The sequence below is a fragment of the Capricornis sumatraensis genome, chromosome 5, assembly GCF_032405125.1.
Source record: "Capricornis sumatraensis isolate serow.1 chromosome 5, serow.2, whole genome shotgun sequence".
NCBI classification, from domain to species: domain Eukaryota; kingdom Metazoa; phylum Chordata; class Mammalia; order Artiodactyla; family Bovidae; genus Capricornis; species Capricornis sumatraensis.
In genome coordinates this window covers 77,643,807-77,666,651 of record NC_091073.1, presented here as the reverse complement: position 1 = coordinate 77,666,651, position 22,845 = coordinate 77,643,807, and positions in this window count along the sequence as shown.

Here is a 22,845-nt window from a genome sequence, read left to right as displayed (position 1 = left end):
CTGAAGGAATAACAATTTCTTGCTCTTTTCCCCTTATTTGATAAGCTAAACAAAAAGTTGAGTGTTTTAACCAAATAAGAAAAAATCTGCTACATAACTTTGACTTAATTTTATACTGTATCTTGGCTTATGCATAGTTATGTCAGTGTTTGGAAGACCATTATTGACAAAATATGGGATAAAAAAATTACATGCAGTGTGATTTCAACTAATCAGAAACAAATCTTGTGACATGTGCTTATTGTGTACTTCAACTACTTTTATTAAAATTTGTATTGTTTTATTGGAGCTTCCCCAGTGGCTCAGTGGTAAAGAATCTGCCTGCAATGCATGAGCCACAGAAGATGTGGGTTCAGTCCTTGGGTCGGGAAGATCCCTGGGAGGAGGGCATGGCAACCCACTCCAGTATTTTTGCCTGGAGAATCCCCATAGACAGAGGAGCCTGGTGGGCTACAGTCCTGGTTGCAAACAATCACACATGACGGAAGGGACTTAGCATAAATAGTTTCATTGAAATTAAATACCTGTTCATTCTTTTCAATTAGATTGCAATTTCCATAGTGTGGGGTAGAGCACTGGTTTTCATACAGGTTGGATATATGTATATATATACATATACATACATATATATCAGAGGACATGCAAAGCTTTTCCAAAGGGTTAAATTTTTCAAAGAATATTGATCCTTTTCATATCCTTAGCTTCTATGTGAATTCTTCCAATAATGATCTTAGGAAGATATAGGTTTTGCTGATTCTTTATTCCCAACTCCCCTTTCATAATCCTTTCTTCCACTTTACCCAAGAAATGACTCTCTCTTACCATCAAGAATCTTACTATGAAGTGTCACCCTGCCAAATAAAACTAGCCCAGGCATTAAATGAAAGACTGTTACCAAGTCCAAGCTCACTCTGCTTGTTGCGTGACAGGCCAATGAATCTGAGAGAGAAGTTGAGGCAAGGAATATAACTATTCAGAAAGCTGACTGACCAAGATGACAAACAAATGTCTCAAAACAAACATCTTGTGGGGTCTGGATGCCAGGTTCTTTTGTGGATCAGAGATGGGGAAGGGGGGAGTAAGGAAACAAAGTAAAAAGGCCATCAATCTTGAAAATACTTCCTAGTGTGGCACTGACAGGTGGACAGGGTTCTGAACTTTAGCTTAATTGTCAGGTTGAGGAGTAGGATTCTCTGAGCCTGGTCATTATGTATGATTAAATTAATAATAGCAAAAACAATGGAAAACAAGTCAAAGAAATAGTTCCAACATGGAGTCAGAATAGACTTCTCTCTGCAACAAGGCCAGTTTGACTAATATATTGGTGTTGATGTTGACCAAGTGAATGACTCTAATGACTGTTTTTAACAACTTGTTTTGCAAGTCAGTTGAACTTAAATTGTTTGCTGTCAACAAAATTGACAGCATGTCCTGTCAAATCAATAACCTACACTATTAAAAACAATTTTTGTGCCTTTTGGCATATCTATAAAAATTTCAAAAGAATTGAATAGCATTGATACTTCTACTCCCATCCACTTAATTATGTGAAATGGATTCTCAGCAATCACATTAATAAAAGCAGAAATTAAGACCAACAAACTTGATTGAACTACAGCTTATTCTAATGATTCTTAATATTCATCCATAGCTGGAGGAATTGAAAAGTTTTATCTTTCTCATTTAGAAATATATGACCAATAAATTTAATTTTCATATGTAATAATTATCAATCTTTTAATATATATATTGTTCTGATCACATTAAAACTAATAAAAATTGTATTGACAGATCATCTGTGAAGGTATTTGTAGTACCTTCAGTCGTTCAGTCGTGTCCAACTCTTTGCGACCTCATGAATCGCAGCACGCCAGGCCTCCTTGTCCATCACCAGCTCCCGGAGTTCACTCAGACTCATGTCCATCGAGTCAGTGATGCCATCCAGCCATCTCATCTTCTGTCGTCCCCTTCTCCTCCTGCCTCCAATCCCTCCCAGCATCAAAGTCTTTTCCAATGAGTCAGCTCTTTGCATGAGGTGGCTGAAGTACTGGAGTTTCAGCTTTAGCATCATTCCTTCCAAAGAAATCCCAGGGTTGATCTCCTTCAGAATGGACTGGTTGGATCTCCTTGCAGTCCAAGGGACTCTCAAGAGTCTTCTCCAACACCACAGTTCAAAAGCATCAATTCTTCAGCACTCAGCCTTCTTCACAGTCCAACTCTCACATCCATATATGACCACAGGAAAAACCATAGCCTTGACTAGACAGACCTTAGTTGGCAAAGTAATGTCTCTGCTTTTGAATATGCTATCTAGGTTGGTCATAACTTTTCTTCCAAGGAGTAAGTGTCTTTTAATTTCATGGCTGCAGTCACCATCTGCAGTGATTTGGGGGCCCAAAAATATTAAAGTCTGACACTGTTAGAGCCTTATGATTATAGGAAATTAAAAATTAATTTTTAATTATACCTATTTTTATTATAAAGAAGTATAATAGGATGATCAATAAAAGATATCAAGCATAAAACTATTACTTAAAGATAAAATTTTTTGAAGATTGTAAACTCAAACTCAAAGATTGATGAGAAAAAGGTATTATGTGAAGTACTCGGATGCTCTGTCATGTCCGACTCTTTGCAACCACATGGGCTATGGCCCACCCAAGTCTTCTGTCCATGGAATTCTTCAGGCAAGAGTACTGGAGTGGGTTGTCATTTCCTCCTCCAGAGGCTCTTCCTGACTCAGGGATTGGACCTGCATCTCTTATGTCCCCTGGAGTGGCAGGTGGTTCTTTAACACTAGCACCACCAAACATAATGTCTGTGTGCTTTTAAAAAACAGACTGAAAGCACCAAATCATGGTGGTACTTAGGTTTAATTAGACACACTTTTAAGAGAGTCATCTGGAGATCAATTTTTAGGTGAAAATATAATATGTAAAATTGTACTTTTATGACCATTAAAAATTTCAACTAAGATTTTTAGCTATCAGCTTAAACCTACATGAGGAGCATATTTTCTACAATTCATTCAAAGGCTATGTGAGCAAAGAAGTTTGAAGGCATTACCATAGAGCAAGGAACTTTGTATTTTTGTATTTCTGGAATCTAATAATTTCTATCCTACTTAGTAACCAAGAACCTATTTCATCAGCCATAAAATGAAGCAAATATAATTTTTTATCTTTCTGGGAATAAATAAAATAATGTTTGTAATTAGCTAACTCAGTACTTGGTACCAGAACCTTTCTCATATTTTCTACTAAAGATAGCATGGTTCCTAACCAATGTACTATTCAATGAATATGTTGATTTGATTTCAAATAATCAGCTTTAATCATAACAAATTTCATAGAAAAAGCTTCTTAATGGTGACAAGTAGAGCTGTGGGCTGCAACATTTGAAGACATGGATATAATTAAAATGAACACAGATGTATAGAACAGACTTTTGGACTCTGTGGGAGAGGGAGAGGGTGGGATGATTTGGGAGAATGGCATTGAAACATGTATAATATCATGTAAGAAATGAATTGCTAGTCTAGGTTCGATGCAGGATACAGGATACTTGGGGCTGGTGCACTGGGATGACCCAGAGAGATGATATGGGGAAGGAGGTGGGAGGGGGGTTCAGGATTGGGAACTCACGTACACCCGTGGCAGATTCTTATTGATGTATGGCAAAACCAATACAGTATTGTAAAGTAAAGTAAAGTAAAATTTAAAAAAAAAGAAGAAAAAAATGAAATGAAAGTGGCTCAGTAGTGTTCGACTCTTTGCAACCCCGTGGACTATACAGTCCATGGAATTCTCTAGGCCAGAATACTAGAGTGGGTAGCCTTTCCCTTCTCTAGGGGATCTTCCCCACCCAGGGATCGAATCCAGGTCTCCTGCACCGCAGGCGGATTCTTTGCCAGCTGAGCCACAAGCGAGGCCCCATAATTAAAACAGATCATTTATGTTTTTTAACTGGTTTATGGCCCACCTAGCTGAATTCAATTATTATAGAGACTATCTCAACACTACATATATAATTCATGTATTATAAAACATACTTGTTATTAAAATAATAAAAAGTCAGATTTTCCAAGAAAATGCCAAGCTTAGTCTATAAAACAGTCCATCAAAACATTTATTTCCTGAAATTAGCATATTCTATTATGGCTAGTACAGACTTCAGTCTAGATTTTCTTTTGTTATTGCTGTTGGCGGGGGGTGGGCGGGTGGGGTGGGGGGGTCAGGGGGTGTGGTGGGGGGGTGGGGGGGCGCCTAATGGGAAAGTCAAAATTACTATGTCTTTGTTTTCGGCAAACTTTATGATCGACATTTGCCTGACAAATACACTGTGTCAGTGATCATTATATAGATATGAGTAAAGCAAGAGACTGTGTGTTTATAGGAAACATGGATAAAATTTTTAAATTAAAATTCTTAATAGGTCACTCAAAATCATGCATGGCAGTGAGAGGAAGACCCCGCTTCTCTGAAACTTATCCCTCAAGTTAGGAGGAAGAATAAAGAAATTGGTGATTCTCAGAAATGATTTAATAAAAATCAAGTCTACACAAGACTAAAATTACATAGTAAACGATGGCATACTTACTCAAGAGTGGTTTTAGTCCCAACTATCAAGTACAATTTATTAACTTCTGTAAATCAGAGCCATTTGTTAATGAATCAATCTAAAATGTAAACTGTGGAAAATGATTCATATATTAGATTTCTGATTCATCATGACAGCTGAATGCCCTGGGTCTATTTTTGATTTTCATAGAGAAACTCCTTAAATCTTTCTGGTTGAATGGACTCCTGGCAAATAGGTAGGACAGACTCCCTAAGTATAACTGGTTTGAACAGACAAAAGATAAGACTACTTTTACATATATATTTTTATTACTTCTTATCCAAATGTAAATTAAAAATTTTTTTCACCATCCCTTTAAATAATTTCTGATGTAGACAAATTGAATTGGGCTGAATTGTTAACTATTTAGAAATAGATATACATTTATTTAATAAATGTATCTATTTATGATTCAGTCTTAGTAAGGATATTTGAAAGATGTTTATGCCTAATTTTATTTAGTCATCTCTATTCTCATCTTTTTATTACCATTGTCTTTAGGATTTTATAGGAAATAACTGCTTATGCAAAAGTGTAAATTTTTTTAAAGTAGTCATTTGAAACTGAGTGCAAGCAAAGGTGAGAATCACATGAATTTGTTATTCAGTATTAACAAAACGCTTATGCCCAAAGACTTTACAACATTCACTTCCATGAAAAGAAATAAAATACATATGTTATAATATGTGTTCAGCCTTGATTTTATGCACATTGCATATTCTAATTATTACAATATAATTCATAAACAATGCATGCTGTGGTTCTGACAGTGAAATTGTGATGAAACACAGAGTACCAATTTTAATTACATACAGTTCTAATACAGGGAGCACTGCAGCATTTCTGTCATCTTTGAAATGGTAACAGAATGAAAAAAAGTTTTTGAAATATGAGCATGAAGGTAATGAGATCAATAAATGTCAGCTAGAAAAAGTAATCACAACTCCTGAGACTCACTGACCTTTCTATAAATTCCAGAAATAATAGAGTAGCTTGGGATGAGGAATTCTTTAACAATGAGAAACTGATACTATTATAAGAAGAAAAGGAAGCAGAGATTGCCCTCTGACATCAAAAACATTGCCTATAAAGGTAATTTTGACACAATAATTTATTCCCTTGATTTTTTTCCTAAGGTCACTACCAACATAGATCACAAACCTTTGGACTTTACAGAGACAAAATTCCCACTGAAGCCTTCTGAATACTGAAATACTTGCTTCATAGACTTTTAGTTTGCTTCACAATATTCAGCATCCCAATAGAGTTTAATCATACTGTTGGTTAATTTAAATGCCCAGAGTGAAAAACATTCAATTTTCATAGTTGTAAAATCACTCTATCAGTATCTGAATATAATTTGGGAGAATTCAGTTTTGGAAAGTGTTTGAAGGAGTGTTCAGAAAAATTTAATCACCATGAAATATTCAGCATTTGAATATAAAATGAAGTGATAATATAAAACTCTAAATTATGATATTAAAATAATTTTAATGTCCACAAAATTTTAGAAGATACTCCAAAACCAGTCTTCTGTAATAACTAAGTTTCTACAGGACTAGAAGGGGCTAGGTTGGAATAAATTTTTGGTTATTACAGCTTTTATCCTGATGGCAGATTGGAGTTAGCACCATAAAAGTGGCTGAGATTTCAATACAAAACCCACAGCCTTTCTATACTAGAAAATGAGAGAAAAGTTCAGGAAACTCACAGATATTCAAAAGTAAAGGTGAAATCAAAGATATAACAAAGTCATAGTTGTGAATCCAAATTTATGCTTTTATACTCTGTTGATATATTTAGCTGACCCCTGAACTACACATGTACAGGGAAAACTCAAGCATATACAGTTAAAGATAAAATAACTGAACTGATATCTAAGTTGCCAGCCAAGAGACAAAGTTTGTAATTTGACTCCAACCAAAGGAATGACCAACTAAAACAAGTCACCAACACACTTCTGAGAAATATAACAAAGTCCAGAGACTCCATAAGATAAAATACATGATGCACAGGAAACAATTAAAAACTGCTTTACTCATGAAGTATTAGGAATGTGTAACCCAGATTCTGGGGAAAAAAATCAACTAAAATCCATCCCAAGACGAATCAGTTACTGAAATTATAAGAAGATGATATAAAATAACTGTTATAACTATGTTCCATAAAAATATGATCACAATGAAAAAAGAAAATCAAATATTGGAGAAGAAATAAAAAGTTACCAAAGAGAACCAAATAAGAGAGGATCCTGGAAAGATGGTAAAGTAGGAAGCATTAGGAATCTGTTTCTCCAACTAGACATTACACTTGAAGAATCTGATATAACAGTTTTGGAACTCTAGTGCCTAGAAGTTTTGCAACTTCAAGGAAAGGCCTGAATAGGAAGTTGCAGGTAATTTCAGCCCTTAGCACAGTTGCATCTACTCAAATCCATTCTACACCTGCTGTCAGGTAGCTGTGCACATATTCCTAAATAAGCCAGCACATTTTTTGCTGGAGACAGGATGAGCAAGCTTTAGGTATCCCCAATAAGACTGTCAACAGATTTCTCATCAGAAACTTTGGAGGCTAGAAAGCAAAGTCTGATATATTCAAAGTGCTAAAAGGAAAAACAAACACTTTCAACTAAGAATACAATGTATTGAAAAACTATTTAAGAGTGAGAGTAAAATGAAGATATTTCCAGATAAACAAAATCTGAAGGAATCCATTATCACTAGAACTGCCCTTCAGGAAATGGCTTGAGAGAGTTCTGCAAGGGGAAGTAAAAGGATGCTAGACAATAACAGAAGGAATAATATTCTGTCTAGGTTTGTCACTGCTTTTCTTCCAAGGAGCAAGAGTGTTTTAATTTCATGGCTGCAGTCACCATCTGCAGTGATTTTGGAGCCCAAAAGAGTAAAGTCTCCCACTGTTTCCACTGTTTCCCAATCTATTTGCCATGAAGTAATAGGCCCGGATGCCATGATCTTCATTTTTTGAAGGGTGAGTTTTAAGCAAGCTTTTTGACTCTCCTCTTTCACTTTCATCAAGAGGCTCTTTAGTTTCTCTTTGCTTTCTGCCATAAGGATGGTGTCATCTGCATACCTGAGGTTATTGATATTTCTCCTGGCAATCTTGATCCCAGCTTGTACTTCATCCAGCCTGGCATTTCACATGAAGTATTCTGCATATAAGTTAAATAAGCAAGATAACAACATATAGCCTTGACTTTCTCCTTTCCTGGGCTTTCCTGGTAGCTCAGACGGTAAAGCGTCTGCCTACAATGCAGGAGACACGGGTTCAATCCCTGGGTCAGAAAGATCCTCTGGAGAAGGAAATGGCAACCCACTCCAATATTCTTGCTTGGAAAATCCCACGGACCGAGGAGCCTGATAGGCTACAGTCCATGGGGTCGCAAAGAGTCGGACATGACTAAGCGACATCGCTCTCCTTTCCCAATTTGGAACCAGTCTAATGTTCCATGTCCGGTTCTAACTGTTGCTTCTAGACCTGCATACAGATTTCTCAGGAGGAAGGTAAGGTGGTCTGGGATTCCCATCTCTTCAAGAATTTTCCGCAATTTGTTGTGATCCACACAGTCAAATATTTTAGCATAGTCAGTGAAGATGAAATAGATTTTTTTTTTTGAAATCTCTTGTTTTTTCTATGATCCAATGGATGTTAGCAATTTGATCTCTGGTTCCTCTGCCTTTTCTAAATCCAGATTGAACATCTGGACATTCTTGGTTTATGTACTGCTAAAACCTAGCTTGAAGGATTTTGAGCATAATCTTGCTAGCATGTGAAAAGAGTGCAATTATACAGTAGTCTGTACATTCTTTGGCATTGTCTTTCCTTGGGATTGGAATGAAAACTGACCTTTCCCCACCCTGTGGCCGCTGCTGAGTTTTCCAAATTTGCTGGCATATTGAGTGCAGCACTGCAACAGCATCATTGTTTAGATTGAAGGGTACACTTTAAAATACTTACATGGCCACCATCACCCTAATACCAAAACCTGACAAAGATGCCACAAAAAAAGAAAACTACAGGCCAATATCACTGAAGAACATAGATGCAAAAATCCTCAACAAAATTCTAGCAATCAGAATCCAACAACACATTAAAAAGATCATACACCATGACCACGTGGGCTTTACCCCAGGGATGCAAGGATTCTTCAATATCCGCAAATCAATCAATGTAATTCACCACATTAACAAACTGAAAAATAAAAGCCATATGATTATCTCAATAGATGCAGAGAAGGCCTTTGACAAAATTCAACATCCATTTATGATAAAAACTCTCCAGAAAGCAGGAATAGAAGGAACATGCCTCAACATAATAAAAGCTATATATGACAAACCCACAGCAAACATTATCCTCAATGGTGAAAAATTGAAAACATTTCCCCTAAAGTCAGGATAAAACAAGGGTGCCCACTTTCATCGCTACTATTCAACATACTTCTGGAAGTTTTGGCCACAGCAATCAGAGAAGAAAAAGAAATAAAAGGAATCCAAACTGGACAAGAAGAAGTAAAACTCTCACTGTTTGCAGATGACATGATCCTCTACATAGAAAACCCTAAAGACTCCACCAGAAAATTACTAGAGCTAATCAATGAATATAGTAAAGTTGCAGTATATAAAATCAACACATAGAAATCCCTTGCATTCTTATACACTAATAATGAGAAAATAGAAAAAGAAATTAAGGAAACAATTCCATTCACCATTGCAATGAAAATAATAAAACACTTAGGAATATACCTACCTAAAGAAACTCAAGACCTATATATAGAAAACTATAAAACACTGGTGAAAGAAATCAAAGAGGACAATAATAGATGGAGAAATATACCCCGTTCATGGATCGAAAGAATCAATATAGTGAAAATGAGTATACTACCCAAAGCAATCTACAGATTCAATGCAACCCTATCAAACTACCAGCAGTATTTTTCAGAGAACTAGAACAAATAATTTCATAATTCGTATGGAAATACAAAAAAACCTCGAATAGCTAAAGCAATCTTGAGAAAGAAGAATGGAAATAGAGGAATCAACTTGCCTGACTTCAGGCTCTACTACAAAGCCACAGTCATCAAGACAGTATGGTACTGGCACAAAGACAGAAATATAGATAAATGGAACAAAATAGAAAGCCCAGAGATAAATCCACACACCAATGGACACCTTATCTTCTACAAAGGAGGCAAGAATATACAATAGAGTAAAGACAATCTCTTTAAAAAGCGGTGCTGGGAAAACTGGTCAACCACTTGTAAAAGAATGAAACTAGATCACTTTCCAACACCACACACAAAAATAAACTCAAAATGGATTAAAGATCTAAACATAAGACCAGAAACTATAAAACTCCTAGAGGAGAACATAGACAAAACACTCTCTGACATAAATCATAGCAGGATCCTCTATGATCCACCTTTCAGAATACTGGAAATAAAAGTAAAAATAAACAAATGGCATCTAATTAAAATTAAAAGCTTCTGCACAACAAAGGAAACTATAAGCAAGGTGAAGAGACAGCCTTCTGAATGGGAGAAAATAATAGCAAATGAAGCAACTGACAAACAACTAATCTCAAAAATATATAAGCAACTTATGCAGCTCAATTCCAGAAAAATAAATGACCCAATCAAAAAATGGGCCAAAGAACTAAATAGACATTTCTCCAAAGAAGACATACAGATGGCTAACAAACACATGAAAAGATGCTCGACATCAGTCATCATCAGAGAAATGCAAATCAAGACCACAATGAGGTACCATTTCACACCAGTCATAATGGCTGTGATCCAAAAGTCTACAAGCAATAAATGCTGGAGAGGGTGTGGAGAAAAAGGAACCCTCTTACACTGTTGGTAGGAATGCAAACTAGTACAGCCACTATGGAGAACAGTGTGGAAATTCCTTAAAAAATTGCAAAGAGAACTGCCTTATGACCCAGCAATCCCACTGCTGGGCATACACACTGAGGAAACCAGAATTGAAAGAGACACATGTACCCCAATGTTCATTACAGCACTGTTTATAATAGCCAGGATATGGAAACAACCTAGATGTCCATCAGCAGGTGAATGGATAAGAAAGCTGTGGTACATATACACAATGGAGTATTACTCAGCCATTAAAAAGAATACATTTGAATCAGTTCTAATGAGATGGATGAAACTGGAGCCAATTATACAGAGTGAAGTAAGCCAGAAAGAAAAACACCAATACAGTATACTAACACATATATATGGAATTTAGAAAGATGGTAATGATAACCCTGTATGTGAGACAGCAAAAGAGACACAGATGTATAGAATGGACTTTTGGACTCTGTGGGAGAGGGAGAGGGTGGGATGATTTGGGAGAATAGCATTGAAACATGTATACTATCATGTAAGAAACGAATCACCAGTCTATGTTCTATACAGGATACAGGATGCTTGGGGCTGGTGCACAGGGATGATCCAGAGAGATGATATGGGGTAGGAGGTGGGAGGGGGGCTTCAGGATTGGGAACTCATGTGTACACACATGGCGGATTCATGTCAATGTATGGCAAAACCAATACAGTATTGTAAAGCAAAATAAAGTAAAAATAAAAATTAATAAAATAAAATAAAATACTTAAATGGTAAAATTTCTATTATGTGCATTTTACCACAATAATTTTTTTCTTTGATGAAAGAAATGAGATTCTAGAACTGAAGAGAATAATATTTGAGATTTTTTTTAAAAAAAACTAGATTTACTGTAAAGCAGGATAGAAAAGACAGAAAAGTCATTGAATATAAAAATTGATCAATATGATCTAATTACCTAATGTAAATAAATCAAAATAGATTGAAAAAAAAATGGGTCATGCCTTGGAGAACTCTTGAACGAAACCAAAATATCTAATATATGTGCAATTGCAGTCCCATAAGAAGATATGATTTAAAAAAAATGAAGCACAAAAAATTTAAAGAGATAATAGCTCAAATTTTTCAGAATTTAGTAAAAGAAAATTTTACAGATTCAAGCAGCTATGTGAATCCCAAACAACACAGATATTCATGTAGAAACAGGCTGAAGCACATCACAGCCAAAGTTCTGAAAGAGAAATCTTGAAAGCAGCCAGTGAAAAATGATAAACAACAGTTTGAATTACTAATAACTCTTCATCAGAAATCACTATGGCCAAAAAGCAGAGGAATGGCATCATTAAAGTAGTAAAAGAAAAGCTACCAACCTTAAATTTTATGTTAATAAAAATATTTAATGAAACAAAATATTTAGTTAAAAACAAGATAATTCACTGCTAGCTGAAATTCATTACTATAAGAAATGTCAAATAGAGTCCTCAGCCTGAAGGGAAATCATACCATGTGAAAACTCAGTTCTTTGGGAAGGAATGAAAAATCTAGAAAATATTTTCTTTTTCTTTTTTTTTTAATGTGGAGGAAGCAAATAGAAAAGGCTGTATTTCCCTTTCACTACATTAAAATCCATAGGGTTGTTTAAAATAAATATTACATATGTTTGATATAAATGTAAAACATAACAGCCATAGTGTAGATGGTAAAGGGAAAGAGGAGACCTTTATAGTTACTACATTTTATATTAAATGATACGTTATTACTTATACATAAATGCATGCGAGAATCTCTAGAGAAACTACAAAATATAATGTACAAGTTATAGCTTAAACAAATCAAGAGTTAATCAAGTATATAAAAATTACTCAAATAATCCAAGAGAAGTCAAGGAAAGAACAGAGGGTCAAAAAAATAAGGGCAAAGAGAAACAAATGAGCTAAACATGCCAATTAAAAGGCAGATATCAGAATAGATTTTAAGAGTGAGAATAATGAAAGGCTTCCCTGGTGGCTCAGACGGTAAAGAATCTGCTTGTAATACAGGAGACCTGAGTTCAGTCCCTGTGTTGGCAAGATCCCCTGGACAAGGGAATGGCACTCCAGTATTTTTCCTTGGAGAATTACATGGATAGAGGAACCTGGTGGACTACAGTTAATGGGATTGCAAAGTGTCAGACACAACTGAGCATCTAACACATTCACTTTCAGTAATGAAAGTAAAAGACCTAGGACGGCTTTTAGTTACCTCAGTGGAACCTAAGTTTCTCAAGTCAGAATTCTTCCCTATTCTAATCAGAGCCTAAATCAAGGTGAGAATTTCAGGCTATTAAAATAGTAAACAACATGTTAGGGAATTCTCTGGTGGTCCAGTGGTTAGGACTTCATGCTTTCACGGCAAGGAGCTTGGATTTGATTCCGGTTAGGGAACTAAGATCTCAGAACTAAGATACTGTGCCAGGGCCAAAAAAAAAAAAAAAAAAAAAAAAGAATGTTTTTTCACCAGTAGCACTGGTGAAACAATTGCTAGGGCAGAGGGATCCACATAGTCTTTCACAGTATTATTAAGAAGCTACATGGCCCTTTGCATCTATTCCTCAACTGAGATTTCAAGATAAAAGGAAATTTCCCAAGAAAAGGATACTCTTGGTCACAGTTGTCTATCAGAAGTCAACAAAAGAACACACATTTAAGAAAAAGTGAAAGCTATATAACCTGACAGATAGAAGCCTCTCCTGCAAAATGCAGCCAACATTCTGTAGAACATAAAGGCAGGGAGCAAAATCACTGTAGAATTTACCTAAGCTATGATGTCTGAAGTCAACTTTGAATACTTATTAACACAAAAATGAGAATTTTTAGGAATTAACCAAAAATAATGACTATCACAGTATCAAACTGTGGTACAATAATGACATGGGGCGTACACAAGTGGGATGAGGACAGATTAACTCAAGGAGAAATGCCGTCTATAAAAAATAGAGTCTATAGCTCTGGCAGTACTACATTTGAAAGCTAAGAAGATTCAGTACTGATGTTAGAAAGTGCTTTACAATATTTATATAAACATTGCATGTGTTTTCAAATGTATCAATATATACTAAAAAATGCATGGTTCAATTCCTATGTACATGTTTGTTCTCAAGTACTATTTTTGTTCATTTAAGAAATTTCCAATAAAGAGAATTGAGCCTATTATTGATATATCTGTATATCTGACTTGGGTGACTCCCCACCTGAAAACAGTAGGTAGAGTCTAATGTTCATAGCAGTCAAGAATAGCATAACACATCTTCATAATGTTTCTTTCTTTTCAAGGATGGTGCATATGACAACTACATTTTCTAAAAAGCTTCCCTGGTGGCTCAGAGGGTAAAGCGTCTGCCTCCAATGAAGGAGACTTGGGTTCGATCCCTGGGTTAGGAAGCTCCCCTGGAGAAGGAAATGGCAACCCACTCCAGTACTCTCCCCTGGAGAATCCCAGACAGAGGAGTCTGGTAGGCTACAGTCCATGGGGTCGCAAAGAGTTGGATACAACTGAGTGACTTCACTTTCACTTTCAACAAAAGGTAGTACGTGTATTCCCATTCCACAGTCATTTCTGATATTCTCTTTGAGTAAAATAATAAAAATTCAGCATTAATGAAAAGAACTAAGGCTTACATGTTAACCAAATATTCCTGATGTTTCTAGAAACTTAAGTTTTATAAGGCAATCTTTAATTTTCTATTGAAAAGATAATTACCTGACATATATGCAACTTCTGAAAGACCTCCAAAAAGAAACACATACATCAATCTGTCATATTCTGATTTTCTGATAAATCAAATTTCATTCCAATGTTTGGGAAAGTGCTGAGCATACTATCACCTGCTACAAAATTGTAAAATAATACTAGCTTCAGTAATAACTCAGCCTCTAGTTATGACCAAGTAAAAATCCAGCCTAGGCCAAATTCTTCATGAATCTGGATTATTTATTAAATGTAAAAACTATAATTCTATCATATATAATTTTAGTATATTATTATTAATGGTTTATTAACATGCAGTGAAAAAATACATGCTTTAGTGAGTAATTATAAGCAAAAAATAATGTAGCTCTGTCATCAGAACTTTTATTATTTCTCCTATATGTTGGTAACTTAAAACTATTTCTGAAAATAATTAATAGATTTCCATCTAATATATACAGTGGTGCAGTGATAAAAAAAAATCCAGCTATTGTGATTATCTGCCTCAGATTTAGTTCCAAAACTATAGGAAAAAAAATCACTTAGTGATATTAATGTCAGGCAATAATATGATGATACTCCCCTGCTCAGTGATGAATGAAATAGGATTATCCTAAATATGGTCAATTAAAAAAATTTATACTTTTGCCTGGGCTTAAAAGTCTACAAAAGAATCACTTGATCTTATTAATAAGTTTTTTTTTAAATTTCTTAAAAGTGGCATGAATAGACCACACTGACAAGCAGTAACCATAAATTGAATGGCTCTGTTTGATTATAAACATCAGGCAACCTAAGGGGCAGAATCAGTACCATGTTAGTAAGGACTCCATAGGTATGACTGATATTCACTGATCAAAGGGCTAGATTATAGGTAATTCACTGAGCACTTCACAGACAACTGCAGGTAATACCAACAATAGGGACATTACCATATGCAATATCATGGCTTCAGTTCAGTTCAGTTCAGTTGCTCAGTCATGTCCGACTCTCTACGACCCCATGGACTACAGCACGCCAGGTGTCCCTGTCGATCACCAACACCCAGAGTTTACTCAAACTCATTTTCATTGAGTTGGTGATGCCATCCAACCATCTCATCCTCTATTGTCCCCTTCTCCTCCTGCCTTCAATTTTTCCCAGCATCAGGGTCTTTTACAATGAGTCAGTTCTTCACATCAGGTGGCCAAAGTATTGGGGTTTCAGCTTCAGCATCAGTCCTTTAAAAGAATATTTGGGACTGATTTCCTTTAGCATGGACAGGTTGGATCTCCTTGCAGTCCAAGGGACTCTCAAGAGTCTTTTCCAACACCACAGTTCAAAACCATCAGTTCTTTGGTGTTCAGCTTTCTTTTATAGTCCAACTCTCACATCCATACATGACTATTGGAAAAACCATAGCTTTTACTACACAGACCTTTGTTGGTAAAGTAATGTCTCTGCTTTTTAATATGCTGTCTAAGTTTGTCATAACTTTCCTTCCAAGGAGTAAGTGTCTTTTAATTTCACAGCTGCAGTTACCATCTGCAGTGATTTCGAAGTCCAAAAAAAACCCCAAAAACCAAAGTCTCTCACTGTTTACACTGTTTCCCCATCTATTTGCCATTAAATGATGGGACTGCATGCCATGATCTCAGTTTTCTGAATGTTGAGCTTTAAGCCAACTTGTTCACTCTCCTCTTTCACTTTCATCAAGAGGCTCTTTAGTTCTTCTTCACTTTCTGCCATAAGTGTGTCATCTGCATATCTGAGGTTATTGATATTTCTCCCAGCAATCTTGATTTAAGCCTGTGCTTCATCTACTCCAACATTTCTCATGATGTACTCTGCATTTACATTAAATCAGCAGGGTGACAATACACAGCCTTGATGTACTCCTTTTCTGATTTGGAACCAGTCTGTTGTTCCATGTCTGGTTCTCACTGTTGCTTCTTGACCTGCACACAGATTTCTCAGGAGGCAGGTAAAGTGGTCTGGGATTCCCATCTCTTTAAGAATTTTCCATGGCTTATTATGATCCACACAGTCAAAGGCTTTAGCATAATCAATAAAGCAGAAGTAAATATTTTTCTGGAACTCTCTTGCTTCTTCGATGATCCAACAGATGTTGGCAATTCGATCTCTGGTTCCTCTGCCTTTTCTAAAATCCATATTGAACGTCTGGAAGTTCACGAATCACATACTGTTGAAGCCTGGCTTGGAGAATTCTGAGCATTACTTTGCTAGCATGCAAGATGAGTGCTATTATGCCTTAGTTTAAACATTCTTAGGCATTGCCTTTCTTAGGGATTGGAATGAAAATTGACCTTTTCCAGTCTTGTGGCGGGACTGCTGAGTTTTCCAAATTTGCTGGCATATTGAATGCAGCACTTTCACAGCATCATCTTTTAGGATTTGAAATAACTCAACTGACATTCCATCACTTCCACTAACTTTGTTCATACTGATGCTTCCTAAGGCCCAATTGACTTCACATCCCAGGATGTCTGGCTCTAAGTGAGTGATCACACCATCATGATTATCTGCGTCATGAAGATCATTTTATTATAGTTCTTCTGTGTATTCTTGCCACGTCTTGTTAATATCTTCTGCTTCTGTTAGGTCCATACCATTTCTGTCCTTTATTGTGCCCATCTTTGCATGAAATGTTTCCTTGGCATCTCTAACTTTCTTGAAGAGATCTCTAGTCTTTCCCATTCTATTGTTTTCCTCTATTTGCATTGATTACTGAGGAAGGCTTTATTATCTCTCCTTGCTATTCTTTGGAACTCTGCATTCAAATGGGTGCATCTTTTCTTTTCTTCTTTGTCTTTCACTTTTCTTCCTTTCTCAGCTATTTGTAAGGCCTCATCAGACAACCATTTTGCCTTTTTGCATTTGTTGTTTGGGGGGATGGTCTTGATCACTGCCTCCTGTACAATGTCACAAACCTCCATCTATAGTTCTTCCAGCACTCTGTCTATCAGATCTAGTCCCTTGAATCTATTTGTTACTTCCACTGTATAATTGTAAGGGATTTGATTTAGGTCATACCTGAATGGTCTGGTGGTTTTCCCTACTTTCTTGGATTTCAGTCTGAATTTGGCAAAAGGAGTTCATGATCTGAGGCACAGTCATCTCCTGGTCTTATTTTTGCTGAGTATATGGGGCTTCTGCATCTTTGGCTGCAAAGAATATACTCAATCTGATTTCAGTACTAACCATCTGGTGATGTTCATGTGTAGAGTCTTCTCTTGTGTTGTTGGAAGAGGGTGTTTTCTATGACCAGTGCATTCTCTTGGCAAAATTCTATTAGCTTTTGCCCTGCTTCATTCTGTACTCCAAGGCAAAATTTTCCTGTTACTCCAGGTATCTCTTGACTTCCTACCTTTGCATTCCAGTCCCCTTTAATGAAAAGGACATCTTTTTTGGGTGTTAGTTCTAGAAGGTCTTGTAGGTCTTTATAGAACCATTCAACTTCAGCTTCTTCAGCATTACTGGCTGGGGCATAGATTTGGATTATGGTGATATTGAACAGTTTGCTTTGGAAATAAACAGAGATCATTCTATCATTTTTGAGACTGCATCCAAGTACTGCATTTCAGACTATTGTTGACTGTGATGGCTACTCCATTTCTTCTAAGGGATTCTTGCCCACGGTAGTAGATATAATGGTCATCTGAGTTAAATTCACCCATTTCTGTCCATTTTAGTTCACTGATTCCTAAAATGTTGATGTTTACTCTTGCCATCTCCTGTTTGACCACTTCCAATTTGCCTTGATTCATGGACTTAACATTCCAGGTTCCTATGCAGTATTGTTCTTTATAGTGTCTGACTTTACTTCCACTACTTTATTATGGCTTACTCATGATATCATGGCTTACTCATAGAGAAAATACTATAGAGTTTTCATAATTGCCATTTACAGCACAAAGGAATGAGGTGAAGAAGGGTTAAATGACTTGTCTAATTTCACTCAGAAAGTAAATTATGAAGCAGAAATCATAGCCCAGAAGATAGAAAACATAGCTTTCAAATAGCTGAAATAAATCTGCAGTGTTGTATAGTAGTTACTTCATGCTGAGTTGCCTCTTTTTTTTTTTTTAATTGTGAAACAGAATGCCACTAAAAGCATTAGAGTCATTGGATTTTCTTAAGAAAATGTGCATTTCCGCATAAACATTGCACTTTTCTCCATGTTCCTATTGCTTTTATTTTGAAAAAGCCATACATCTTACCATAGATGAATCCTTAAATGAAAGAAAATACACATATTTTCCTTCAATAATATTTCAAGAGGTATTAGTTATATAATCACTCAAAATACTTTGTTATTGCACATTCTCAAGTAAATGTTCTCAATATTTTCCTAAAAATCTATACAGCATTTTTGGTATTTAATATTTGGGAGTTCTTTTCAAAGATTCAGTTCAGTTCAGTTGCTCAGTCATGTCCGACTCTTTGCGACCCCGTGAATCACAGCACGCCAGGCCTCCCTGTCCATCACCAACTCCCGGAGTTCACTCAGACTCACGTCCATCGAGTCAGTGATGCCATCCAGCCATCTCATCCTCGGTCATCCCCTTCTCCTCCTGCCCCCAATCTCTCCCAGCATCAGTCTTTTCCAATGAGTCAACTCTTCTCATGAGGTGGCCAAAGAAGGAAGATATCTTTAAAAAGACAAATAAAGTTGATAAATATTTAGCCAGACACATCCAGAACAAAAGTGATAAGGCCCATATAAATAAAATCAGAAACGAGAAAGGAGAAGTTACAACCAATATCACCAAAATATAAAGGCCCCTAAGAGATCACTATGAACAATCATACACCAATAAAATGAACAATCTAGAAGAAATGGACATATTCATAGAAATGTATAAGCTCCTTAAACTGAATCAGAAAAAAATAAAAAATATTACTGATCAATTACCAGTGATATAAATCAGTAATAATAATAACCAAAAAGAAAAACTTCCAACATACAAAAGTCTAGAACCAAACAATTTCACAGGTATAAAGTCTACCAAACATTTATAGAAAAGTTAACACCTATCTTTCTCAAATGATTCCCAAAAACGCTGCAGAAGGGATGCTTCTGAATTCATTGTATGAGGTCAACATCACCTTGATACAAAAATCAAAGATATCACACCAAAAAAGAAATATACCATAGCCAGTAGCATATTCAATAATGAAAAAATTTCCTGATTTCCTCTAATATCAGGAACAGTACAAGGAGATGCACTCTCATCACTTTTATTCAACATAGTATTGGAAGTCCTAGCCACAATAATCAGACAAGAAAAATAAATAAAAGTAATCCAAGTTTGGAAGGAAGAAGTAAAACCATCAATGTTTGCTGATGACATGAACTATACATAGAAAATCCTAACATCACCACTAAAAAACAACTCATCAATAAATTTGGTAAAGTTTCAAGATACCATATTAAAAGAAACCTGTGGCAGTTCTATACACTTACAGTGAACTATCAGAAAGAGAAATTAAGAAAACAGTTCCATTTACCAAAGCATCAGAAAGAATAAAATACCTGTGAATGAATCTAAGTAATGAGGTAAAAGATTTGTACTCTGAAAAGTATAAGACACTGATGAGAGTAACTGAAGACAACACATGCAGATAGAAAGACAATACTGTGTTCACGGGTTGGAATAAGGAATATTGTTAAAATGACCATAATATGCAAGGCAATCTACAGAATCAATGAAATACCTATCAAAAATTTAATGACTTTTCCACAAAACTAGAAAAAATAACTCTAAAATTTGTATGGGAAGCAAAAAGAACCTGAGTAGCCAAAGCAATCTTGATGAAGAAAAACAAAGCTAAAGGTATCAGTTTCCTCGATCTCAAACTATACTACAAAACTGCAGTAATGAAAACAGTATAGTACAGATACAAAAACAGATACATGGAACAATGTAACAAATAGAGAACCCAGAAATTAATCTACACTTATGTGAGCAATTAATCTATGACAAAAAGGGCAAGAATATCCATTGGTGTTGGGGAAACTGGACAGTGACATACAAAAGAATCAAACTGGCCTGCTTTCTCACACCATATACAAAAATACAATCAGAATGAGTGAAAAACTTATTAGGTAAAAATAATACTTAAAACCATAAAAATTTTCATGAAAATATAGGCAGTATACTTGCTGAAACTTGTCTTAGCATTTTTTTTTTGATATGTCTCCTCAGGCAAGAGAAACAAAAGCAAAAATGAAAAATCAGAGGTCATCAGCTAAAATGCATTTGCACATTGAAATAAGCTATCAACAAAATAAAAAGGCTCCCTACTGAATTGGTAAAGATATTTATAAATGATGTATCTGATAAGGAATTAATATCCAAGATTCATAGTACTCATGCAGCTCTCTCTCTCTCTCTCTCTCTCTCTCTCTCTATATATATATATATATATATATATATATATATATACACTCAGTTAAGAAATGGGCAGAATATCTGAATAGACAATTTTCTTCAAAAAAGACATACAGATGGCTAAGTGGCACAAGAAAAGTTGTTCAATGTTGCTCACTGATCATTAGGGAAATACAAATCAAAACCACAGTGAGATATTATCTCACACCTGTTAAAATGGCTATTATCAAAAGGACAACAAAGAACAAGTGTTGACAAGTGTAGAAGAGGGAATTGTCATACTCTTGGTGGGAGTGAAAATTGGTGCAGCCTCTATGGAAAACAGTATCAGTTCCCTTAAAAAATTAAAAATAGAACTACCATAAAATCCAGCAATTCTTCTGGGTGTTTATCCAAAGACAATGAAAATACTATTTCAAAGGATATGGGCAATCCTACATTCATTGCAGCATTATTTGCAATAGCCAAAAGATGGAAATAACCTAGATGACTATCAGTAAATTAACAGAAATGCAGATGTGGTATATATGAACAAATGAGTATTACTCAGCCATAAAAAGAAGGGAATTTTGCTATTTGCAACTAATCTGGATGGACCTAGAGGGCACTATGCTAAGTGAAATAAGTCAGACAGAGAAATACAAATAGTGAATAGAAACGGAATCATATATATATACACAGAGAACAATCAGGATGCTGCCAGAGGGGAGAGGGTGAGATGACAAGAGAAATAGATGAGAGAGATAAAGAGGTACAAACTTTCAGTTATGAAATAAATAAGTGATAGGTATGAAATGCACAGTGTGGAGAATATAGTCAATAATTATGTAATATGTTTGTATGGGGACAGATGGTAACTAGACTTATGCTGATCATTGTGAAATGTATAGGAATATTAAATCACTATGCTGTATACCAAGATCTAATATCGTGTTGTAAGTCAATTGCACTTCAAAGACAAATTCATAGAAAAAGATATTTGATTTGTGACTACCTAGGCAGGGGGAGGGGAAGATTGGATGAAGGAAGTAAAAAGGTACTAACTTCCAGTTATAAGATAAATAAGTACTTGGATGTAAGGTACAATATGATAAATATAATTAACACTGCTATATATTATATATGAAAACTGTTATGAGCATATAGCCTAAGAGTTTTCAACATATGGAAAAAAATTTTCTACTTCTATAATTTTCTATCTAAGGAAATAATGGATGTTCATTAAACTTACTGTAATAATCATTTCATGATATACATAAGCAAATAATTATGCTACACATGTTAAATATATACAGCATTGTATTTCAGTTTTCACTCAATAAAACTAGAAGAAAAAATTAAAAATAAAAATGAAAGTGTCTTTTTTTAGGAAGTCAACCAATGCAGTCTTGCTTAAAATGAAAATGGTCAAACTAGTTAGATTTACCAGTTAATTATGATACTTTGACATTCTAAATCCACTTTTTTATACTGCTTTAATTTACTACATTTTAAAAATAGGTAGTCAAAGGAGATAAAGTTAAATGTTGTTGGTTAGTTGCTAAGTCACATCTGACTCTTTGCAACATTTTGGACTGTAGTCTTCCAGACTCCTCTGTCCATGGGATTTGCCAGACAAGAATATTGGAGTGAGTTGCCATTTCCTTCTCTAGGGGATCTTCCTGACCCGGGAAATAAACCTGCGTCTCCTGCATTGCAGGTGGATTCTTTACCACTGAACCACCTGGGAAGCCTAGTTAAACATAGCAGTAAAAAATAACTTTTTTATGTTAGCAGTATTGTGCTTAATGATTAGATAATTTTAGGCATACAGATGAGATTTTTGTCCCCTTTAGCTGATACCATGCATCAGCCATGTATATCCTTGCTCTTCTCTAATTCACTATTCAGTAGAACATCACATTATAGTACTTTCTCCTTAAACTAGTTCCTTAATGAAAATTATTTACAATTTTTTATTCTACCTGATGTAGCAAACGACAATGTTCATCTATGTGTAAAACTGAAGCCCACTGACTATTTTCAAAAAGAGATCATTTTTATGAAGGTGCATAATACAAGCATGCATTATTTTTGTGACTATCCACTTAAAACATGGCTTTCCAGGTGGCGCTAGGGGTAAAGAATCCACCTGTCTATGCAGCAGACGCAAGAGACTCTGACCCCTGGGTAGGGAAGAGACCCAGGAGTGGGAAATGGTACCCCACTCAAGTATTCTTGCCTGGAAAATACTATGGG